The following is an 18,651-nucleotide window of genomic DNA, read 5'->3' as shown; positions in this document are numbered from 1 at the left end:
TTTCTCAATAGTAACTTCAGGAAAGGAGGAAAGGAAATGAGGGGAAGGAGAGAGAGGAGAACGGACTAGTGGAGGGAGAGGTGGTGAGGTAGAGAAAGCAAGGTTTATCTTTTGAACCTTGTTGTGAAAGAATTCAGCAAGGGTCTGAGGAGATAATGAAAGGGGAGTTGGGGGAGGGGGCACCTTGAGGAGAGAGTTCAATGTGGTGAAGAGAAGTCGAGAGTTAGAGCCAAGAGAGTTGGTCAGTTGGATATAATAATCCTGTTTGGCACATAAAAGAGCAGATTGGAAGGAGGTCAGCATGAACTTAAAGTGTAAGAAATCAGCAAGGGCCCGAGATTTCCGCCAGAGGCATTCAGCGGAGCGGGTAGAGGAACATAGGTAGCGGATATTAGAAGTCAGCCAAGGTTGGAGTTTTGTACGCCTTATAGGGCGGGTCATCAAAGGTGCAAGAGTGTCTAAGGCAGAGGATAGAGTATTGTTGTAAGAAGAAACAGCCTCGTTGACAGACGTGGATAGTGCCACAGTAGAGAGGAGGTTTGAAACATGGGAGGATAGAGATGAAGGGTCAATATCGTGAAGATTCCTGGATAAATTAGATAAGATAGGACGGGACTGGGAGGGAGGAGATTTAAGTGTGAAAGTTATAAGATGGTGATCAGAGAGGGGAAGATCAGAGGCAAGGAAACTAGAGGGTGAACAGTTGGAGGAGAAGATGAGATCAAGACAGTGACCATTTTGATGAGTGGGGGAGGTGGAGCATAGTTGGAGATTAAAGGAGGACATTAAAGCGAGTAATTTGGAAATATAAGAGTTGGAAGAATCATTAGCAGGAATATTAAAGTCACCAAGGATGAGAGAGGGGGAGGAAGGATCATGGAAGAAGGCAAGCCAGGCGTCAAAGTCACTGAGAAAGGATGAAAGGGACCTATCAGGGGGACGATAAATGACCGCTATTCGAAGAGGCAGAGGAGAGAAAAGGCGGATAGAGTGGACTTCAAAGGAGGAAAAACAGTGAGATTGAGGTGGAAGAAGGGGTTGAAATCTGGAGGAGGGAGAGAGAAGTAGTCCAACACCGCCCCCGCGACCAGCAGGGCAAGGAGTATGTGAAAATAGATAACCGCCATGGCACAGGGCTGCGACTGAAGCAGAGTCATCAGGGCAGAGCCAGGTTTCTGTTATGGTGAGCAGATGGAGGTGACGTGAGATAAAGAGGTCCTGGATATAGGCGAGTTTGTTACAGATAGAGCGGGCATTCCATGCAAGAGAAGGGCAGAGAAGAGGAGGGGAGTAGAGAAATAGAGATGAGGTTAGAGAGGTCGTGGTGAGATCTATAGAGTTGGGATAATAGTTGGTGAGGGGGGCCAGGATTGGGATTGATGTCTCCGGCTGAGAGTAAGAGAAGGAGTAAAAGAGAGCGGAGGAGAGTTGGAGAGGTGTGGCCACGAAGGCGTCGAAGGCGAGAGGTATTTAGGTGGAATAGGGAAGGCAAAATGGAGGGAAGAAAGAGATGGAGATTAAAAGCCAAGAGGGAGGAAGAGGGTAGGAGAGAAGGTGAGGTGATGAAGTCGATGGATGGGCAGTGAGTTCCTGTAGCGGAGAGAGGTAGGGGGTGAGGGAAAAGATTAGGAAGGGACAGGGCTAGGAAGAGAATGTGAATAGAGGCCATAAATGACTGAGGTACTTTAGCAACTGGGAAGAAGATTAGATGTAAAGAGAAAAATGCCTAACGGCGCACGGCACCTAGAGCGGAGGCCCTGAGTGGATCGGAGTGGACCTGGGTGTCACCCCGGAGAAGGCTGTAAGGATATGCAGATGAGCTGCAAGTCCTCCACAGCACCTGAAAGGCAGCCGGTGGTAGAGCTGGGCACCTCTCAACTGAGGAAAGGCTTACCAGTGGTTAGGCCGAAGCCAGCATTCCTCCCCCTGAGGGTCGCCTGATTCTGTTTTTGCATTACCTACCAGGTACAGTTGCTGGCCAAGCATTGCCCTCTGTTTCCTTTTATTTTTTTTAAATTTTTGTTACATTTGTACCCCGTGCTTTCCCACTTATGGCAGGCTCTATGTGACGGGCAATGGAGGGTTAAGTGACTTGCCCAGAGTCACAAGGAGCTGCCTGTGCCTGAAGTGGGAATCGAACTCAGTTCCTCAGGACCAAAGTCCACTCCTCCACTGTTGCTACTATTTGAGATTCTACATGGAATGTTGCTATTCCACTAGCAACATTCCATGTAGAAGTTGGCCCTTGCAGATCACCAATCTGGCTGCGCAGGCTTCTGCTTCTGTGAGTCTGACGTCCTGCACGTACGTATGTGCAGGACGTCAGACTCACAGAAACAGAAGCCTGCGCAGCCTTCTACATGGAATGTTGCTAGTGGAATAGCAACATTCCATGTAGAATCTCCAATAGTATCTATTTTATTTTTGTTACATTTGTACCCCGCACTTTCCCACTCATGGCAGGCTCAATGCGGCTTACATGGGGCAATGGAGGGTTAACTGACTTGCCCAGAGTCACAAGGAGCTGCCTGTGCCTGAAGTGGGAATCGAACTCAATTCCTCAGGACCAAAGTCCACCACCCAAACCACTAGGCCACTCCTCCACTGTTGCTACTATTTGAGATTCTACATGGAATGTTGCTATTCCACTAGCAACATTCCATGTAGAAGTCGGCCCTTGCAGATCACCGATGTGGCCGCGCAGGCTTCTGCTTCTGTGAGTCTGACGTCCTGCACGTACATGCAGGACGTCAGACTCACAGAAACAGAAGCCTGCGCAGCCTTCTACATGGAATGTTGCTAGTGGAATAGCAACATTCTATGTAGAATCTCCAATAGTATCTATTTGTTTTTTGTTACATTTGTACCCTGCACTTTCCCACTCATGGCAGGCTCAATGCGGCTTACATGGGGCAATGGAGGGTTAAGTGACTTGCCCAGAGTCACAAGGAGCTGCCTGTGCCTGAAGTGGGAATCGAACTCAGGGCTAGATGCACAAAACCTTAACGACCCTCCAACAACCGTTTAACGAACGAAATTCCTAACCGTTGCATGCATTAAAGGCCTTTTTCCAACGAATCAAGCAGCTAACGAAAACGGAATAAAAAACAGCCCAAACCATTGTTCTGCGAACGATTCGGGATGCACTAACAATACTGACGATTATACCGAATCATTTACCGGTACGTATTAAACGTCTGGTCAGAGCTTTCGTACAGACCTAAGCTGTCATACAGCTGCGTCATAATACGTGCTTTTACAACGTGCGTCTGGCGAGTAATGGCTGCAAGGGGTAGGAAACCAAATTTTTCAGGTATGGATGTGCTGTGGCTTGCACAGCTAATCAATGTCAATGCCAAGCGGCTTTTTCCCCGGCCGGGGAAAAAAAGAAACATAATAAAAATGGACCAGGGATGGAATGTCCTGCAGCGCCTGTTCAATCGGCGGTCTTCCTACCCCAGATCCGTAAGTATTGTCATTTCTGGACAACCTTAGGTGCATGTATTATTTTTTAATTTATCGTACATGTGCACGTTTTTTATGTATGTGTTCTTGTTTGGTAGAATGTAGGGGTGTGATACAGTTTATTACATATGTACATTTCTCTTGCACACCTTGCCATTCTACAATAACTATTTGAATATTACTACTACTACTACTACTACTACTATTTAGCATTTCTATAGTGCTACAAGGCGTACGCAGCGCTGTACAAACATAGAAGAAAGACAGTCCCTGCTCAAAGAGCTTACAATCTAATAGACAAAAAATAAATAAAGTAAGCAAATCAAATCAATTAATGTGAACGGGAAGGAAGAGAGGAGGGTAGGTGGAGGCGAGTGGTTACAAGTGGTTACGAGTCAAAGGCAATGTTAAAGAGGTGGGCTTTCAGTCTAGATTTAAAGGTGGCCAAGGATGGGGCAAGACGTAGGGGCTCAGGAAGTTTATTCCAGGCGTAGGGTGCAGCGAGACAGAAGGCGCGAAGTCTGGAGTTGGCAGTAGTGGAGAAGGGAACAGATAAGAAGGATTTATCCATGGAGCGGAGTGCACGGGAAGGGGTGTAGGGAAGGACGAGTGTGGAGAGATACTGGGGAGCAGCAGAGTGAATACATTTATAGGTTAGTAGAAGAAGTTTGAACAGGATGCGAAAATGGATAGGGAGCCAGTGAAGGGTCTTGAGGAGAGGGGTAGTATGAGTAAAGCGACCCTGGCGGAAGATGAGACGGGCAGCAGAGTTTTGAACCGACTGGAGAGGGGAGAGGTGACTAAGTGGGAGGCCAGCAAGAAGCAGATTGCAGTAGTCTAAACGAGAGGTGACAAGGGTGTGGATGAGGGTTTTGGTAGAGTGGCACCTTATATTTTCACCTTATATCCCGTCATTTTTTTGTGGGGTTATAGGTTGAGGAGCTTAAGAAAAGGGCCAGAGCAATAAGGAAGGACAACTGGAACTGGCTCCAGGAGGTCGGCTCGAACCTGGACAACAGTCCAGGTATTTATTGGTTTCACATTACTCGGTTACAACAGCCACAGATTTCGTGATGCCTTTGAGGGTGCTGATATTTCGTTGGTCTCTTTGCAGAAGTATCATCGGATGATGATACTGATGATGATGACGATGATGATCCCCAGGGGGGCGAGGGGTCCCTGGCAGGTCCTGTTCCTCCTCGCCCATCCTATCCTACCCCTGGTCCCCATCCTGTTCCTTATGCCCTAGTGCGTCCCGGCCCCTCTTCCTTTCCCCCCCCCCCCAAGAGACCCAGAAATGAACCCACCGTTCTGCGTCTCCCCGCCCAGTCACATGGTCCCTTTCGCCATGCCTCTCCTCCTCCTGTAAATAATGTCCAGAGCCCCTCCTCTCTCCGACTCTCCCCAGCCGCAAAGTCCCATCTGCGCTCCTCTCCCCCTCTCTGACTCCCCCACGCCGCTCAGTACCATCAGGCCTCCCGTCCCCCTCTCTGACTCCCCCCAGCCGCACAGTCGCACAAGCGCTGGTGCTACCACCTCCCACGCTCTCCCTCGGACTTCCCTCCCCTTTTCTCAACTCCCTGCCGGGGCCTCCACCTCCGCCACCACAGAAAATATCACCCCACTACTGGAACGATTCCACATGGATGTTGTTGTGGTCCATGGTGAGTTTATCTCGTTGTGTATTTTCCCTATAGAAATAGTTATTAAACTGTAATGTGTTATAGATTCTACAATCGCTTTACGTATATTACTATGGACAAATAAAGTAAAACCAACAGCAAAAGCAATAAATTATCTATAATCCCTATCCCTTCTATGTATCCCTTATGTCTAACTATTGTCTCCATTATATATCTTTCAAAATTTGTATGTGGTGAATCATTGTAAATGGTCCTTTTTTTTTTTTTTAATGGCAGGTGGTGTTGTGGACCTCACGGGAGAAGAAGAATTCCCCTTTCTTCCCCCTCCCTCCCCTCCCCCTGGAACATTTGACAGGGCTGTATCCCCTATCCGTCCCAACCCCACCGAGCACAGAGGTACCTCTCCCATTCCACCTACTCCCACCCGCACCAGATCCACCTCCACTATCCCTCCCACCCTTGTGGACCGTGCCTCCTCTCCTATCCCTCTTGCCCGTACCTGTCTTTCCCCTGAGGAGCTCCAGGACTTTGCCGGCACCCTGCACCAGGGAGGGGAGGTACTGGAGAACCTTTCAGAGTTGCTCCAGTATCTCTCCTCCCAAATTCAGTCTCCTTGAGGCTGTGTACTACCCTTTCCCCCCCTATCCCACCGCATCTGTATATAGTTTGTACCAAAAAGTTTTATATTTAAAAACGTTTATAAATATTTTTCACAATATGGTCTGCTGTGTGCGTGTGATTCTATTGTGGTAAATCGCAAACAGGTTGAGTGGGGGGGGAGGCGCAATACAGGCCGCAGTGCCACAGGTTTGCGAATTGGTAGTGGTGTATGTATGAGTGGGCCTTGGTGGGGCGGGGGCCGCCCTATTTGGACTGGAGAATTTTTCCCACCTTTGCAACTTCTGGCAGACATACGAAAACCCACCCAAAACCCTTTGAAAATACTTTTTATTTACAGCTTATACTTGGGTGTGCCACGCATTGCGTATATATGTGCAAATATCTGACGTTCGTATTGTGCGAGCTCACGGCGCGCCGGAGCACAACGCGTGCTATGACGTTACTGTAGCACGTGACACGGGTTAGCGAATAGGCCTATATTTTCCCGATCCTGTTTGCTTCGTGACTAGCTCCGCGATGGCGCGTGTCTACGACGTCATACATTCGCGCCTTAAACATACGCTGTTCTCGTCTCTGCACCGATTGTGAATTTAAACTATAAGGTGATGGATGGTGGATTTTTCCTGGCACAGTTGGACTTTGAAGGTATGCAAGATGCCCACGCTGCTGCCAGTCAGGCGCCCACGTGTGTTTCGTAGACGTCTGGTTCTTGAAGACATGTCAGATAGGAAGATTTTAGATGACTACCGCTTATCCAGAAATGCAATATATGAGCTGTACCAGGAGATAAGACATGATATCGACCCCAGCACTGCAAGATCCCATGCAGTACCTGGATTGCTAAAGCTGCTGACCATTCTGCAGTTCTTCGCCACAGGGACATTTCAGCATGTATTGGAGGGTAACAGCGGCCTGCAGGAGAGTGGAAATGACTTTGTTTGAATAACCTTTGTCCCTCAATTGCGCCCTCTCAGTCGCCATGCCATAAGACCAAAGCGGCAGGCATCCTCCATGGCTACCGGGCCCTGTAACAACAGGTTCGGTACCAGAGGTAAAGGAAGGGGAGCCTCCACTAGCATCTGTCGGAGGTCCGCATACCAAGGCCTCCTGGGCCAATCCGGGGCGATGAGGACCACTTCTCCTGGGTGCAGCCGAATCCGCAGGAGCACACGCCCTATCAAGGGCCACGGAGGGAACACTGTTTCAAGACATCTGCCCCAGGTAAAAATCCATTTCTTAAAACCCTCTCCCCATCTCTGTACTCCACCACGTCTCTGCCCTCACCCCCATTTGTTACACCCTCGTCTCGTATCTGTAATATGTAAAGCGGCATGGTAAAACAGCAACCTTTGCTATTGGTTTCAGGTTCTGCCCGCACTGAAAAAATGTGTGCGGAAATACATTGCTTTTCCCACAGCGGAAGAGGAACAGAGGAGGATCAAGACGGAATTCTACAAGATTGCTGGCATGCCCAATGTACTGGGAGCTATTGACTGCACACGTGTTGCTTTCACCCCGCCTGCAGCAGAAGAAATGCAGTACCGTAACCGCATGATTGGGGTACTCGTTGAACGTGCAAGCAGTGTGCGATGCAAACCTTAGGATCCTGGATGTTGTCCCACGTTTTCCGGGGAGCTGCCATGACTCCTACATCTTGTCGAACAGTGCACTGGGGAAAAAGTTTGCTGAGGGAAAAATTGCAAATGGGTTGCTTCTTGGTGAGTGTGTCCTATTACATGTACAGGTGAAGGGGAGTATATGTCGTTGTATTGATAGATGCATTATTGGTAGATGATTCAACCGCTTCCACCATTGGGACGGGAAATAACCGCATGTTCCGAAGGCAGAAAACCTTCAAAAGACGAGTAGGGCACAATTATGTAAGGTTAGGGGATGCTAGCAATCTGCACAGTTCGACTAAGTAATGCATTGTTGTGTTCCTGCAGGGGATGCTGGGTATGGATGCAGAACACCGCTCGCGATGCCACGGTCTGAAGCGGAGAAGCGCTACAACGAGGCACACAGCTCAACAAGATGCACAATTGAGCGCACATTTGGGGTACTGAAGAGCAGGTTTCGCTGCTTGCACATTTCAGGTGGATCACTGCAATATTCCCCAGAAAAGGTGGCTGATACAGTGCTTGTATGCTGCATGCTGCATAACATCGCCCTGAATCATCGCCTAGACATTGAGATTGTTGTACCTCCTGAAGTGGACATAACACCCTTGGACAGAGGATCTGATGTAAGCAGGGGATGTGCTGTGCGCAAACAGGTCATCCAAAGATTCTTTTCCAAACCTCGTCAGCCTTTGTAGTTACGTAACACTCATAAGGGTTAAAACCTACCATCTGTGCACATCTGTCAAGTCACCCGCTCAAGGAGCAATTAACCTGATGGATGCAATCACCGGCCACAACCCTTAACATAGCATAAACACAATTATAAAGTGTATGAATCTAAGCAAGACGTAAAGTACCCTGTAATTCCTTCCAGATTTTAATTTTTGTTGTAACTGTAATAAATTTATTATCTTGCATACATTGGGCAATTGTTTATCATTGTTTGCATGAGATGAGATGCAACGCGAATAATATATTGATATTTATAAACATTGATGCTTTATTGAATACTATTAAAATAACAAAATACAAGTGTGCATAATGATCCACCGTAAAAATATACAATGTTTACACAACCAAAAAGATCAGTCAGGTATGCATTTCACAATCCAAATTATCTGCTATTCGATACATCCATAAGCTGGTAGCAACTCCATTTTCCGATGCGTCCTGTAGCTCCTTCATACTGGATCCTGGCGTTTCACCGTACCTGTGCAACGAAAAAAAAAAAAAACAGTTTGTAACCTGCATTCGGTTGTTTGGTTTGCGCACAACCTTCCAATTACGTGCCGCATACACAGTTGTAACTCGAACAACAAACCAACAAATAAACTTTCTCTGCGGCCCCTGACAAACACTTTAACATCACCCCACCCTACGTCTCTACACACGACCTCCATGATGCAGTATACGCACTTATGTCCTCGCATCACCCCATGATCAGAATACATTCACAGAGCCCTTTTACAAGGCCCCCGCCCTACCCATCCTAAAAACATTGACGGAAGCACACCTCGTCTGTCGCCTTCTGCACATAGGAAACCCCCCAAAATATGCTACTTATGTAGACAACCCCAATTTTACATTTAGTCCTGTACATTAGAAGCTCAGAGCGTAGACATGTCCTTCTGTGCTGTACTGTACAGTGCAGCGTACCCTAGTTCCGCTCACAGAAATGTAAAGTATTATTGGTTGTTGTTGTGCCGTTCAACAACTGTGACAGCAAACCCTTACAGTAGGAGGGATGAAAGGATGAACAAATGTTATACAGTTTTTAATGCATTAGTACATCATGCACCGCAACTTACGTTCCAGAGGCTGGGTGCCACATTCTAGAGTTTCGGTTTGGTAATCCGGTGTTCTGTGGCTGTAAGGAAACAACAGAAACAAACAATTTTTAACCTGTAATTGAGTCCACCTTATTAGGGCAGTCACATGTGTGTGTCATGACTCTTGGGGCTTGGTAACTAGAAGCCCCAATATCATGGAGCATAACCCTGGCGCAGCAATCACCTGAAGTCTCTATTATTTTATAAAGTCTCTTTTATTGAATAAATCACAGATAATTTACTCACAGATAGATGTTCAGGATACAGAGACTTCTTAATCTGGAGGCTGTGGGAGGTGGAGATCTGAAGAGAGGTAGTTGTATTGCAGGGGGAGGGGAAAGTGGTTGAACAGGTAGAAATAGTCCAAAGCTGGGTGACTGCAATGTGCGATATCTCATTTGGAAGAAGATATTTACAGGGTAAAAAATCCAGGTTCGTTACAGGGAGTTTGAGCCGGACAGAGCTGTCTGGAGCGTGATGGTGTTGGCTCCATGTCCCTGGCTGTAATGGAGGAAGAAGCCTCTCGTGGCTGAAAGGACAAAGAAGTGTTGGGGCTTCACACAGGGAGGAGCAGATAGAGACCAATGGGGACAAAGCCTGCTATCGGATAGCAAGGGGTAGTCCTAGAGATAGGAGGGAAAGGTCATACCTGGCTGACCTCTGTGGACAGAATAGTAAGACTGAGCAGGAAGACAAAAGAGCCAAGCTTGGCAGAGAGAGAGGGAGAGAGAGAAGGTCTGAGCAGCCTCACAACCAGTGATAGCAGTTCTTACACAGCCAAACAAGTGTGGTTGCACTGCCTGTGAACTACATTACCCACAGTGCATTGCTCATGTATTTTTCCAGTGGGACTGAGAATAACAGTAAAGGCATTACACACATTTTAGGATCACGTTATAAACTAGTGCGAGGCTGTCGGAGGACAGAACAGTGTGCACCGTGCTTTCGGAATCATGGCAGGCTCAACGCAGGGCACATATACACCTGCTTATTTGTACATGAATTAATTGGAGGGTAAAGTAGATTGCCCTGAGCCGCAAAGAGCTGCATGTGCCAGAATAAGGACTTGAACTCGTGGCCTGAGTCCAACAACCGTACCAGTAGGCCACCCCAGCTGTACACTAGTAAACAGCAAAACCTTAAAAGAGGAGGCACAAAATAAATAACATATGTACCGAAAATAATGCACAACTTAACATTGTTGTTTGTAAGTCTGTCTATGAAACTTACTATTGAGAGAGAGGATGACACACCGGTGGGCTGACGGAGGGTGTCCTGCTGTTCCCGGGTCGTGCACGTGCTGTTCTGTGTTCAGGCCTGTGAAAACACAATACGGAAAATTAGAGGTTTACATAACTGTTGCATAGTAGAATACAAAGTATCTGGACTGGTGCACAATTCCAACTTTTTATTAAAGCATTACCCTAAAAATGATGACCTTGAGCCCTGGGTTTGACCAACAGCTGGGGAAAAAAAAAACAGGTGTCACAACATATGTTGAGATATGTCAATCGGTGTACAGTTCGCCAGTTACCGGAAAATACCCATTGGTTAGCAGAATAAGATCCATACGTACTATGGACGGGAGTCCATGAATGCACACCACGAGCGATGGGGTGGCAATGAAGAAAGCGTGCGAGGTACACTGTTCGTCCAGCCTGCAGTCAAAAAAACATATGTTCCTTTACTACATACATCTGGAGGATCAAAAAGAGAAGCCTAGACATAAGAACCACGTTACATACTGTACTTACTCGGGAGAGCATCGCTGTTTGTCCACTGCTGGGCTGGTGTCCGGGCTATAATAATGTACGGGAAAAGTTAAAAACACAGAAGATGAACACATGAAAACAGAGGGGATATAGATTAGGGGGATATGCACCTGATATAGGGAGAGAAAACACAAAAAGAATATACCATTTCCTTCGTGGGGACTGCAGCCATAGTCATCCACAAACAGGTCATGCTGCTTCCCCCTGGTCTCCTGGCGGAGGTCCAAAAACATCTGCTGTAGCTGCTGGAACATCTGCTGTAGCTGCTGGGAACACGCTATCATCAGGTTGCACAGTTCAATCAAATGGCCATTAGTATGCTCTAACAGGGCGTTGGTTTTCTCCACATCTTTGTTCACCTGTGCACATATGGCTGCTGTGGAATGCTCGACACGTCCAGCCACTTTTTCAAGTAGATAGAAGGGTGACACTACCGCCAGAGAGGTCAAGTGTCACATTTTCATCTCCACCCTCTCCTTGTGTCGGCGTTCCCAACCATAGACCTATCCAATTGAAAGGCGATTACATAAATAGTGAAAGGTATTCAAAAACAACGCAGATGTCCAACCTTGATGCAACAGACAATAAAACGTCTGTACTCAGGTGTGTCTTCTTCCTCGAGCGGAGTTTCACATGGTGTCGCAGTCCTTGCAGACGACCATGTAGAAGAACCGGGAACTGGATGCCGGGAGACACGTGGTGTGGCTGAGTGGAGATATGATAGTGGTATATAAAAATTGTCCAAGTATGTCTGATCACTAATAAATGCAAACAAATATGTAACTTCTGCCAACATCTCAAATCTCTTTTAATCACCATGCTGTGCAAGATGGTGCAATACAAAATGTATTCATTGTAAGCCACTTTGAGTCTGCAGTTCCATAAGTGCACGGAGGTGGGATACAAAGCCTGCAGTTCCATAACTGCGACAAATAAAAACATTTTGAACAACAATAGCAGCACACATACTATACTTACGTGGAACAGCATCAGTGGTACTCCACGAAGGGGCAGAGGTTGACTGGCTTGTACATGGCAGAGCATCGCTGGTAGTACAGGAAGGGGCTGAGGGGGTCGTACAGGCTGTACAACAGGGAACAAAAGAACAAACGCATGGAAACAGTATGCCTTGCTACAGGGACCTTTCACAGTATGGCAATAGCTATGAAGTAATGTCCCTTCCTGAAACCCCACCGGCACATCACAGTACTCACCACCTTCTGTGTCCTCCGATTTGGGACCTGACAATGTGGAATCTTCCAGGTGCCCACCTAGAAACCAGGGGCGTATCTACGGGTGGGCCTGGGTGGGCCCAGGCCCGCCCAATTTCGGCCCAGGCCCACCCACCGAAGCGCACACAGTTGCAGGAGCAGCAGCACGGCACGACGACGGAGGAATCCATTCCAGCCCGATTTCGCTCAGGCCCGCCGCCCGCCCACCACCACCCAAGCGCACACACACACTGCTGCAGTCTGCAGCAGCAGCAGCCCCGTCGCGGTAGCCAGGCATCCGCTTAGGTCTTCAGGGTAGGCTCCGAACATCAGCCCGCCGACGCCTACCTTCGGGAATGCACTGCAGGGCCGCGCAGGCAGCGCGCCGTGTCGTAGTTTCCCATCATGATTCCATCCGGATCCTACACGGCGGTAGCAGCGGCGCTAATGACTGGACGTGCGCACGTGCATTATGCGAGGCGAGCCTCAGCCTGGCCCTGGGCATGGGAATTGGCATCGGAGGACCTGGAAGTTCACAAGCGATCACTCCAGAAGTTTCAGCAGTAGTGTCTGGCTCCATAACTTTACTACCAGTGCCAAGGTAAGCAGCAGCTGCCTGCTGCCAGCAGCCCAACCCAGCCCAGCAGCAGCCAGCAGGTTATAAAATTGTAAATGCTTTTTTTTTCCATTATAATCATCATGTAATTTTTTTTTTTAAATTAAGGCTAGCTGGGGTCTGGGCACTATTAAAATTTATTGTTGTGGAATTTCTGGGTGGGGTAAACACTTCTCTGCCTAGGGCAAAAAAATGTATATATTTAATGATTAAAATATACCTTTTTTTGCCCTGCAGTGAAGAGCCCACCCCGAAGCCCACCACCATGACCTGCCAGCATTTTAATTATTCTTTTGAAATCAAAATGATGGCTGTGGTCTGCTAGTGGGCTTCTGGATGGGGGGGGGGGGGGTAGACGTGCCGGTGCCTAGGGCAATGAGGAGCCCATCCCCACCCAAAAATTCCCCAACAATAAATTTTAATAGTGCCAACGCTAGCTTAATTTTTAAAAAGTTGTCTTTCTCTCATTTTAGTGGGTTTTTGGGTGGGGACAGTCTCTGCAGTGCCTAGTTTAAAATTTATTTATCTATCCATTTATATATATACTAGCGGTTCAGCCCGTAAAAACGGGCTGGTATTGAGGTTTTCCTCCCCCCGCGGTCACCACCGCTCCCCTCCCCCCCGCGAAGTCGCCACCGCTCCCCCCCCCTCGAAGTCGCCGCCGCCGCCACCCCTCCACCTGGCCCGGGCCCTCTCTTCACTTCTGAACTTACACATCCATTCGCCGAACGCAGCAACGCACATCAGCTGAGCTGCCCCTTCCTTCTCTGCCTGTGTGTGTCCCGCCCTCGCTGACGTTACGTCACAGGAGGGCGGGGCCACAGGCAAAGAAGGAAGGGCTCACTGCAGCTCAGCTGATGTGCGTTGCTGCGTTCGGCGAATGGATGTGTAAGTTCAGAAGGGAAGAGAGGGCCGGGTGGAGGGGTGGCGGCGGCGACTCCGAGTGGGGGGGGGTAGCGGTAGCAACCTCGGCGGCGCAGTTTCCCTCTCTGTCCCGCCCCCCTCCGTCATCACGTATTGACGCGGGGGCGGGACAGAGAGGGAAGTCTCTACTGCACATTTGCGAGTGAGTCGGTCACTCGCCATTTATATGTTTGATAGTGCCCACCCATATTAGCTCTGGGCCCACCCAAAATCTCAGGTCTGGCTACGCCACTGCTAGAAACGCAGGCACAAACGTGATTTGCACAAGCCCACCAAAACAAAAGTTTTTACACTGTAGCACCCTTTGTGCTAGCACAACTTACCTTGCATAGCAGGATTGGCTTCTTCCGAGGTGTCGCCGCCAGCCGACAGTCCGACCACCTGCACACGACCAAAGGTGGCCATAACAACCTCCTCCAGGGGTGTCAGCTCGACGGTACATGGAGGTCCACCCCCCCGTACGCTTTTGATGTTCCCATTTGGCCTGTGCCTTTTTTTTAACCATTCCCTTGAAGTCGTGCCAACGGTGCTTACACTGCTGTACAGAGCACATCCGCACACCAAGAGCATTCACCTCATCCACAATCTTCCTCCATATTTTGTTCTTTTGTCCAGTCGACACCCCGGTCTGTTTAAAAAGTCATCGGAATTCGGCGCACACACCGCAAGCCAACACTTCTAGTTCTTCATCCGTAAATTTTGGAGCACGCTTACGTTTGTCATGGAAAATCTGGCCCTCACTGGCAACTGTCTCCTCGTCCTCCTGACGCCACGACACATTATCAGCCATTGCTTCCAGACAAATTAAAAGGAGGAGATTTTAACATCTTGGAAATGAAGCATTAATCAACAGGTAAATGTTAGAAAAATAACAGTGTGGCACACTCACAAGCTCATCTCAAGTGTTACTCACCAATGAACAGTTATGAAGACTAAAGGGTAAAAAAAACGTCGAACACGCCACACACCCCTGAAAAGGGAAAATTGTAGAAGCGAAAAACAAGGAAAACATATTTATTTTTATAAAAATTATTACATTTTAACGCTCGTGAGACTGTCTTACCTACCGATATAACAATGACAACAAACGGCACTTTCACATATAAAATTGCAAGCAGAAAACCAACGGTTAGGGCTTCAGGCTGTACACGCTGTACACGCCAGTAGTGATTTAAAAGAACAGCAACGTGATTTTGCACGCCGTGGTTGGCGCACGCCTGTGACGTCACAGGCGCATATTAGCCACGTAGATACTGTTTGCTTCCGAATGAATCTGTGCGCGTGCGCTTCCTACTACGGTACACCACATTAGTGAATCCTTCATGCATCCGAGTTAGGAATAATGAACCAAACATTTCTGAGGTGTGTTTTTTGAGCATTATTCGTTGTTTATAATTCGGTTCGGATTTTAACGTTTGCTTTTTTTAACGTATGGTTGATGCATCTGGGCCTCTGTGAGGAGGAAGGGACGGATCAAACCGTCACCTGGGGAAGGATTCTGGACTGTGGAGCTGTGCTATGAAAAGGAATTCTGGGCTCTCGCTTCCCCTGAGACCAAGATCCCCCTGAGAGAGATCCTCCAGGCAGTGGGGATTCTGCTGGACTATGAGGCAGGAAAGGTTTCGTTTTATAATGTAGATAATAAATCTCATCTCTTCACCTTCACTGACTCCTTCACAGGGAAACTCCAACCTTTCTTTGGGACTAATTCTAAATATCCTCAGAGAATCCGCCAGCTACCAGCCTGGAATTAAACAGCAGGGCTCAGGATTAACATTCCCAGAGTCTCTCTCTCTGCGTGACAATTTGTAGTTATGTTACCAGAGTCTTATGTACAAATAAATCTGGGAAGCTCTGCTGCTCCTCCTTATGATTTCATAAAATCCAGCTGCTTTCCTGATTTATTTCCTGAGGACCCCTTTTACTAAGCCGCGTAAGTGTCTACGCACGCACAACGTGCACCAAAATGGCGCTTGCAGTAATTTCATTTTTGGTGTGAGTCCACTACGCATGTCTGAAAAATATTTTTTATTTTCGGATGCACGTAGCGGATGCACACCAAGTGGCATCTGATGGCCAAATTTTTACCGCTAGGTCTATGGCTGGTGGTAAGGTCTGAGACCCAAAATGGATGCGCTGGAATTTTGATTTTGCCGTCCATTTTTGGCAAAAATTTCAAAAAGGTATTTTTTTCTAGGCGCGCTGAAAAATGATTCTGCATATGCCCAAAACCCACGCCTACACTACCGCAGGCCACTTTTTACCGCTGATTAGTAAAAGGACCCCTTAATCTGAAGTCTCTGGCAGGATTGTGAGAGGTGGAAGATTGTTCAGATTTGTGTTAAACATGTTCAAATCGATCACTGCCACAGAAATATTAAAGTTTGAGGATTTCTTTCTTTCCTGTAAAGGTGGAAACCAGAAAACTTTCTGAGTTTAAAACATGAAATTACCTATATAATAATTTGTACCTCAAGGTTCTCTGACTGTCTGGGTTCGTAACATCCTGATGTTAGCTCGCCTCCAGCGTTCCCTTCCCTATCACTGTCCCACCCTCGCATAAAGACTAAATGATGTCAGAGGAGGGCAGGACACAGGGAGAGAAGGAGGCTCGAAGGGAGGCGATCTGCCACTGCCTGCAGCGCTTTCACACGGAGGTGAGAGGCGCTGTGATTTCAATGCAGGGGGCCTGGCCCGGTGGCGGACAGAGGGGGGCAGGTGGAGGGGGAGCGGCGGCAACCTCGGGAGGTGGGGGCGGGGGCCCGGCCCAGTCTCTCGGCGGCCCTGATGTTACCTCAGGGTTCCTTTGCTGTCTGTCTGCCTGCCTCTTGTCATTACTTCCTGATGGGAGGGTTGGGCAGTGAGGGGGAATAGAACACTGGACGCAGGCTGACGTCAGGAGATGCCAGGAACCCAGGCAGCCTCAGAACATTGGAGGTTCAAATTATTATATAGGATACGAGGGACAGAGATAGGATCACAGCCTGTGAATGTGATGTGAGGTTTCAATTTAACAGTGAGCGTGACAGAGATGGGACTAGAGTTCATGACTATGAGGTCTCAGAGACACAGTGAGAGTGACAGAGATCGGATTAGAGCTCATGATTGCGAGGAGAGATCTCAATAGCACAGTGAAAGATGGGATTAGAACTCATGAATGCAAGACGAGATCTCAATGGCACAGTGAGAGATGGGATTAGAGCTCATGAATGCAAAGAGAGATCTCAATGACACAGAGTGACAGAGATGGGATTAGAGCTCATGAATGCAAGGAGAGATCTCAATGGCAAAGAGTGACAGAGATGGGATTAGAGCTCATGAATGCAAGTAGAGATCTCAATGGCACGGTGAGAGTGGCAGAGAGATGGGATTAGAGCTCATAAATGCAAGAACATCTCAATGGCACAGTGAGAGTGGCAGAGATGGGATTAGAGCTCATGAATGCAAGGAGAGATCTCAATGGCACAGAGTTACAGAGATGGGATTAGAGCTCAGGAATGTGAGGAGAGATCTCAGTGACACAGTGAGAATGAGAGAGATGGGATTAGAGCTCATGAATGGAAGTAGAGATCTCAATGGCACGGTGAGAGTGGCAGAGATGGGATTAGAGCTCTTGAATGCAAGTAGAGATCTCAATAGCACGGTGAAAGTGGCAGAGATGGGATTAGAGCTCTTGAATGCAAGTAGAGATCTCAATGGCACGGTGAGAGTGGCAGAGAGATGGGATTAGAGCTCATAAATGCAAGAACATCTCAATGGCACAGTGAGAGCGGCAGAATGGGATTAGAGCCTATAAATGTAAAGAGGGTTTTCAAAGACATAGTGAAAGCGACAGATGGTATAAGATATTGTGAAGATATAGGGGCCCTTGTACTAAGCCGCATAGGCGCATATGTGCGTCCTACGTGCATCAGTTTTGAATTACTGCCCAGCTACCGTGTGACCCCGGGCTGTAATGTCATTTTCTACGCGCGTCTACACCAGCGCAGGCCATTTTTTTGGTGCGCCTTAGTAAAAGGACCCCATAGTGAATAATATGAAACTCTACAGCTCTATCCTCGGGGGGATCAAGAACTATGAGGTATATTAAGAGACTGTAAGCTCAGTAGGGCAGGGACTCATTGTACTTCTATGTATTCTGTCTTTTATGATGTCATAAATACTGATGGTCAGCAGTGGGTTCAGATCCTGGAGAACTGGGTTCAATTCCCTCTGCAGCTCTGTTGCCCCAGGTACAATATATAACTTAGACTGTCAGCCCACTAGGGACAGTGCAAAGTACCTGCAATAGAAATTGTAAACCCCATAATCACCTCAGAGATCATTTGCAGTATATAAAGCAGTGAAATAAAATAAATAAAAGCTATTTTCTATTTGATTTTCTGTCACTCTTCATAATTCCACAGATGTTTCCTGGGAGATCCCTGCTGTCTGAGGGCGAACACCATACTCATATGTCCACATACAATCCTTTATGGGCAGAGTAATATTAATATTGGGCCCAATTCAAAGTGATTTAAATGGCAAGGAGAGGGTTAACTGATTAGTGCTACTCAATCTCTCCGTTAATCAGTCATCCTCTAACCGGATAGGGTAAGGGCGGGACGTGGCTAAGTAACCGCATAAAGTTAGCACAGCAACAAGGCTACCCTAACTTAGGGTCCCATTTTATTACACTAGTGGATTTAGTGCTTGCTAAAAATGAGTGTGCACTAAAAGCCCATTATATTCCTAATTCTAGTGCACACTAAATCCGCTAGCACGCCTTAGTAAAAGGGCCCTTAATAAGGTGAAGTTAACTGGGTGCCGGTCTGAATATCAGTCAGAAACGGTTATCTTCCGCATAACAGTTGAGACCCGAATATTCAATGCTGGGAGCCAATCCGGTTTCAGTTCATCCCACAGCTTAGAGTGGCTCAGATGCCACTTACCAATATCAGGTAGATAA

The 18,651-nt window shown here is 47.6% G+C and overlaps 2 protein-coding genes across 5 annotated transcripts in view; one reads left to right on the top strand and one right to left on the bottom strand.

The window, feature by feature from the left end:
- The window catches only part of LOC115468286 (E3 ubiquitin-protein ligase TRIM39-like), an 875,973-nt gene that overhangs the window by 204,904 nt on the left and 652,418 nt on the right, over positions 1–18,651 (bottom strand). The window lies entirely within an intron of this gene.
- LOC115468283 (E3 ubiquitin-protein ligase TRIM39-like) overlaps positions 1–18,651 on the top strand; it is a 572,298-nt gene that overhangs the window by 84,028 nt on the left and 469,619 nt on the right. The window lies entirely within an intron of this gene.

The sequence above is a fragment of the Microcaecilia unicolor genome, chromosome 4 (genome assembly GCF_901765095.1).
Source record: "Microcaecilia unicolor chromosome 4, aMicUni1.1, whole genome shotgun sequence".
In the NCBI taxonomy this organism is placed as follows: Eukaryota; Metazoa; Chordata; class Amphibia; order Gymnophiona; family Siphonopidae; genus Microcaecilia; species Microcaecilia unicolor.
Note: the sequence above shows the minus strand (reverse complement) of the source record. Positions and strands in the feature narration are given on the sequence as shown.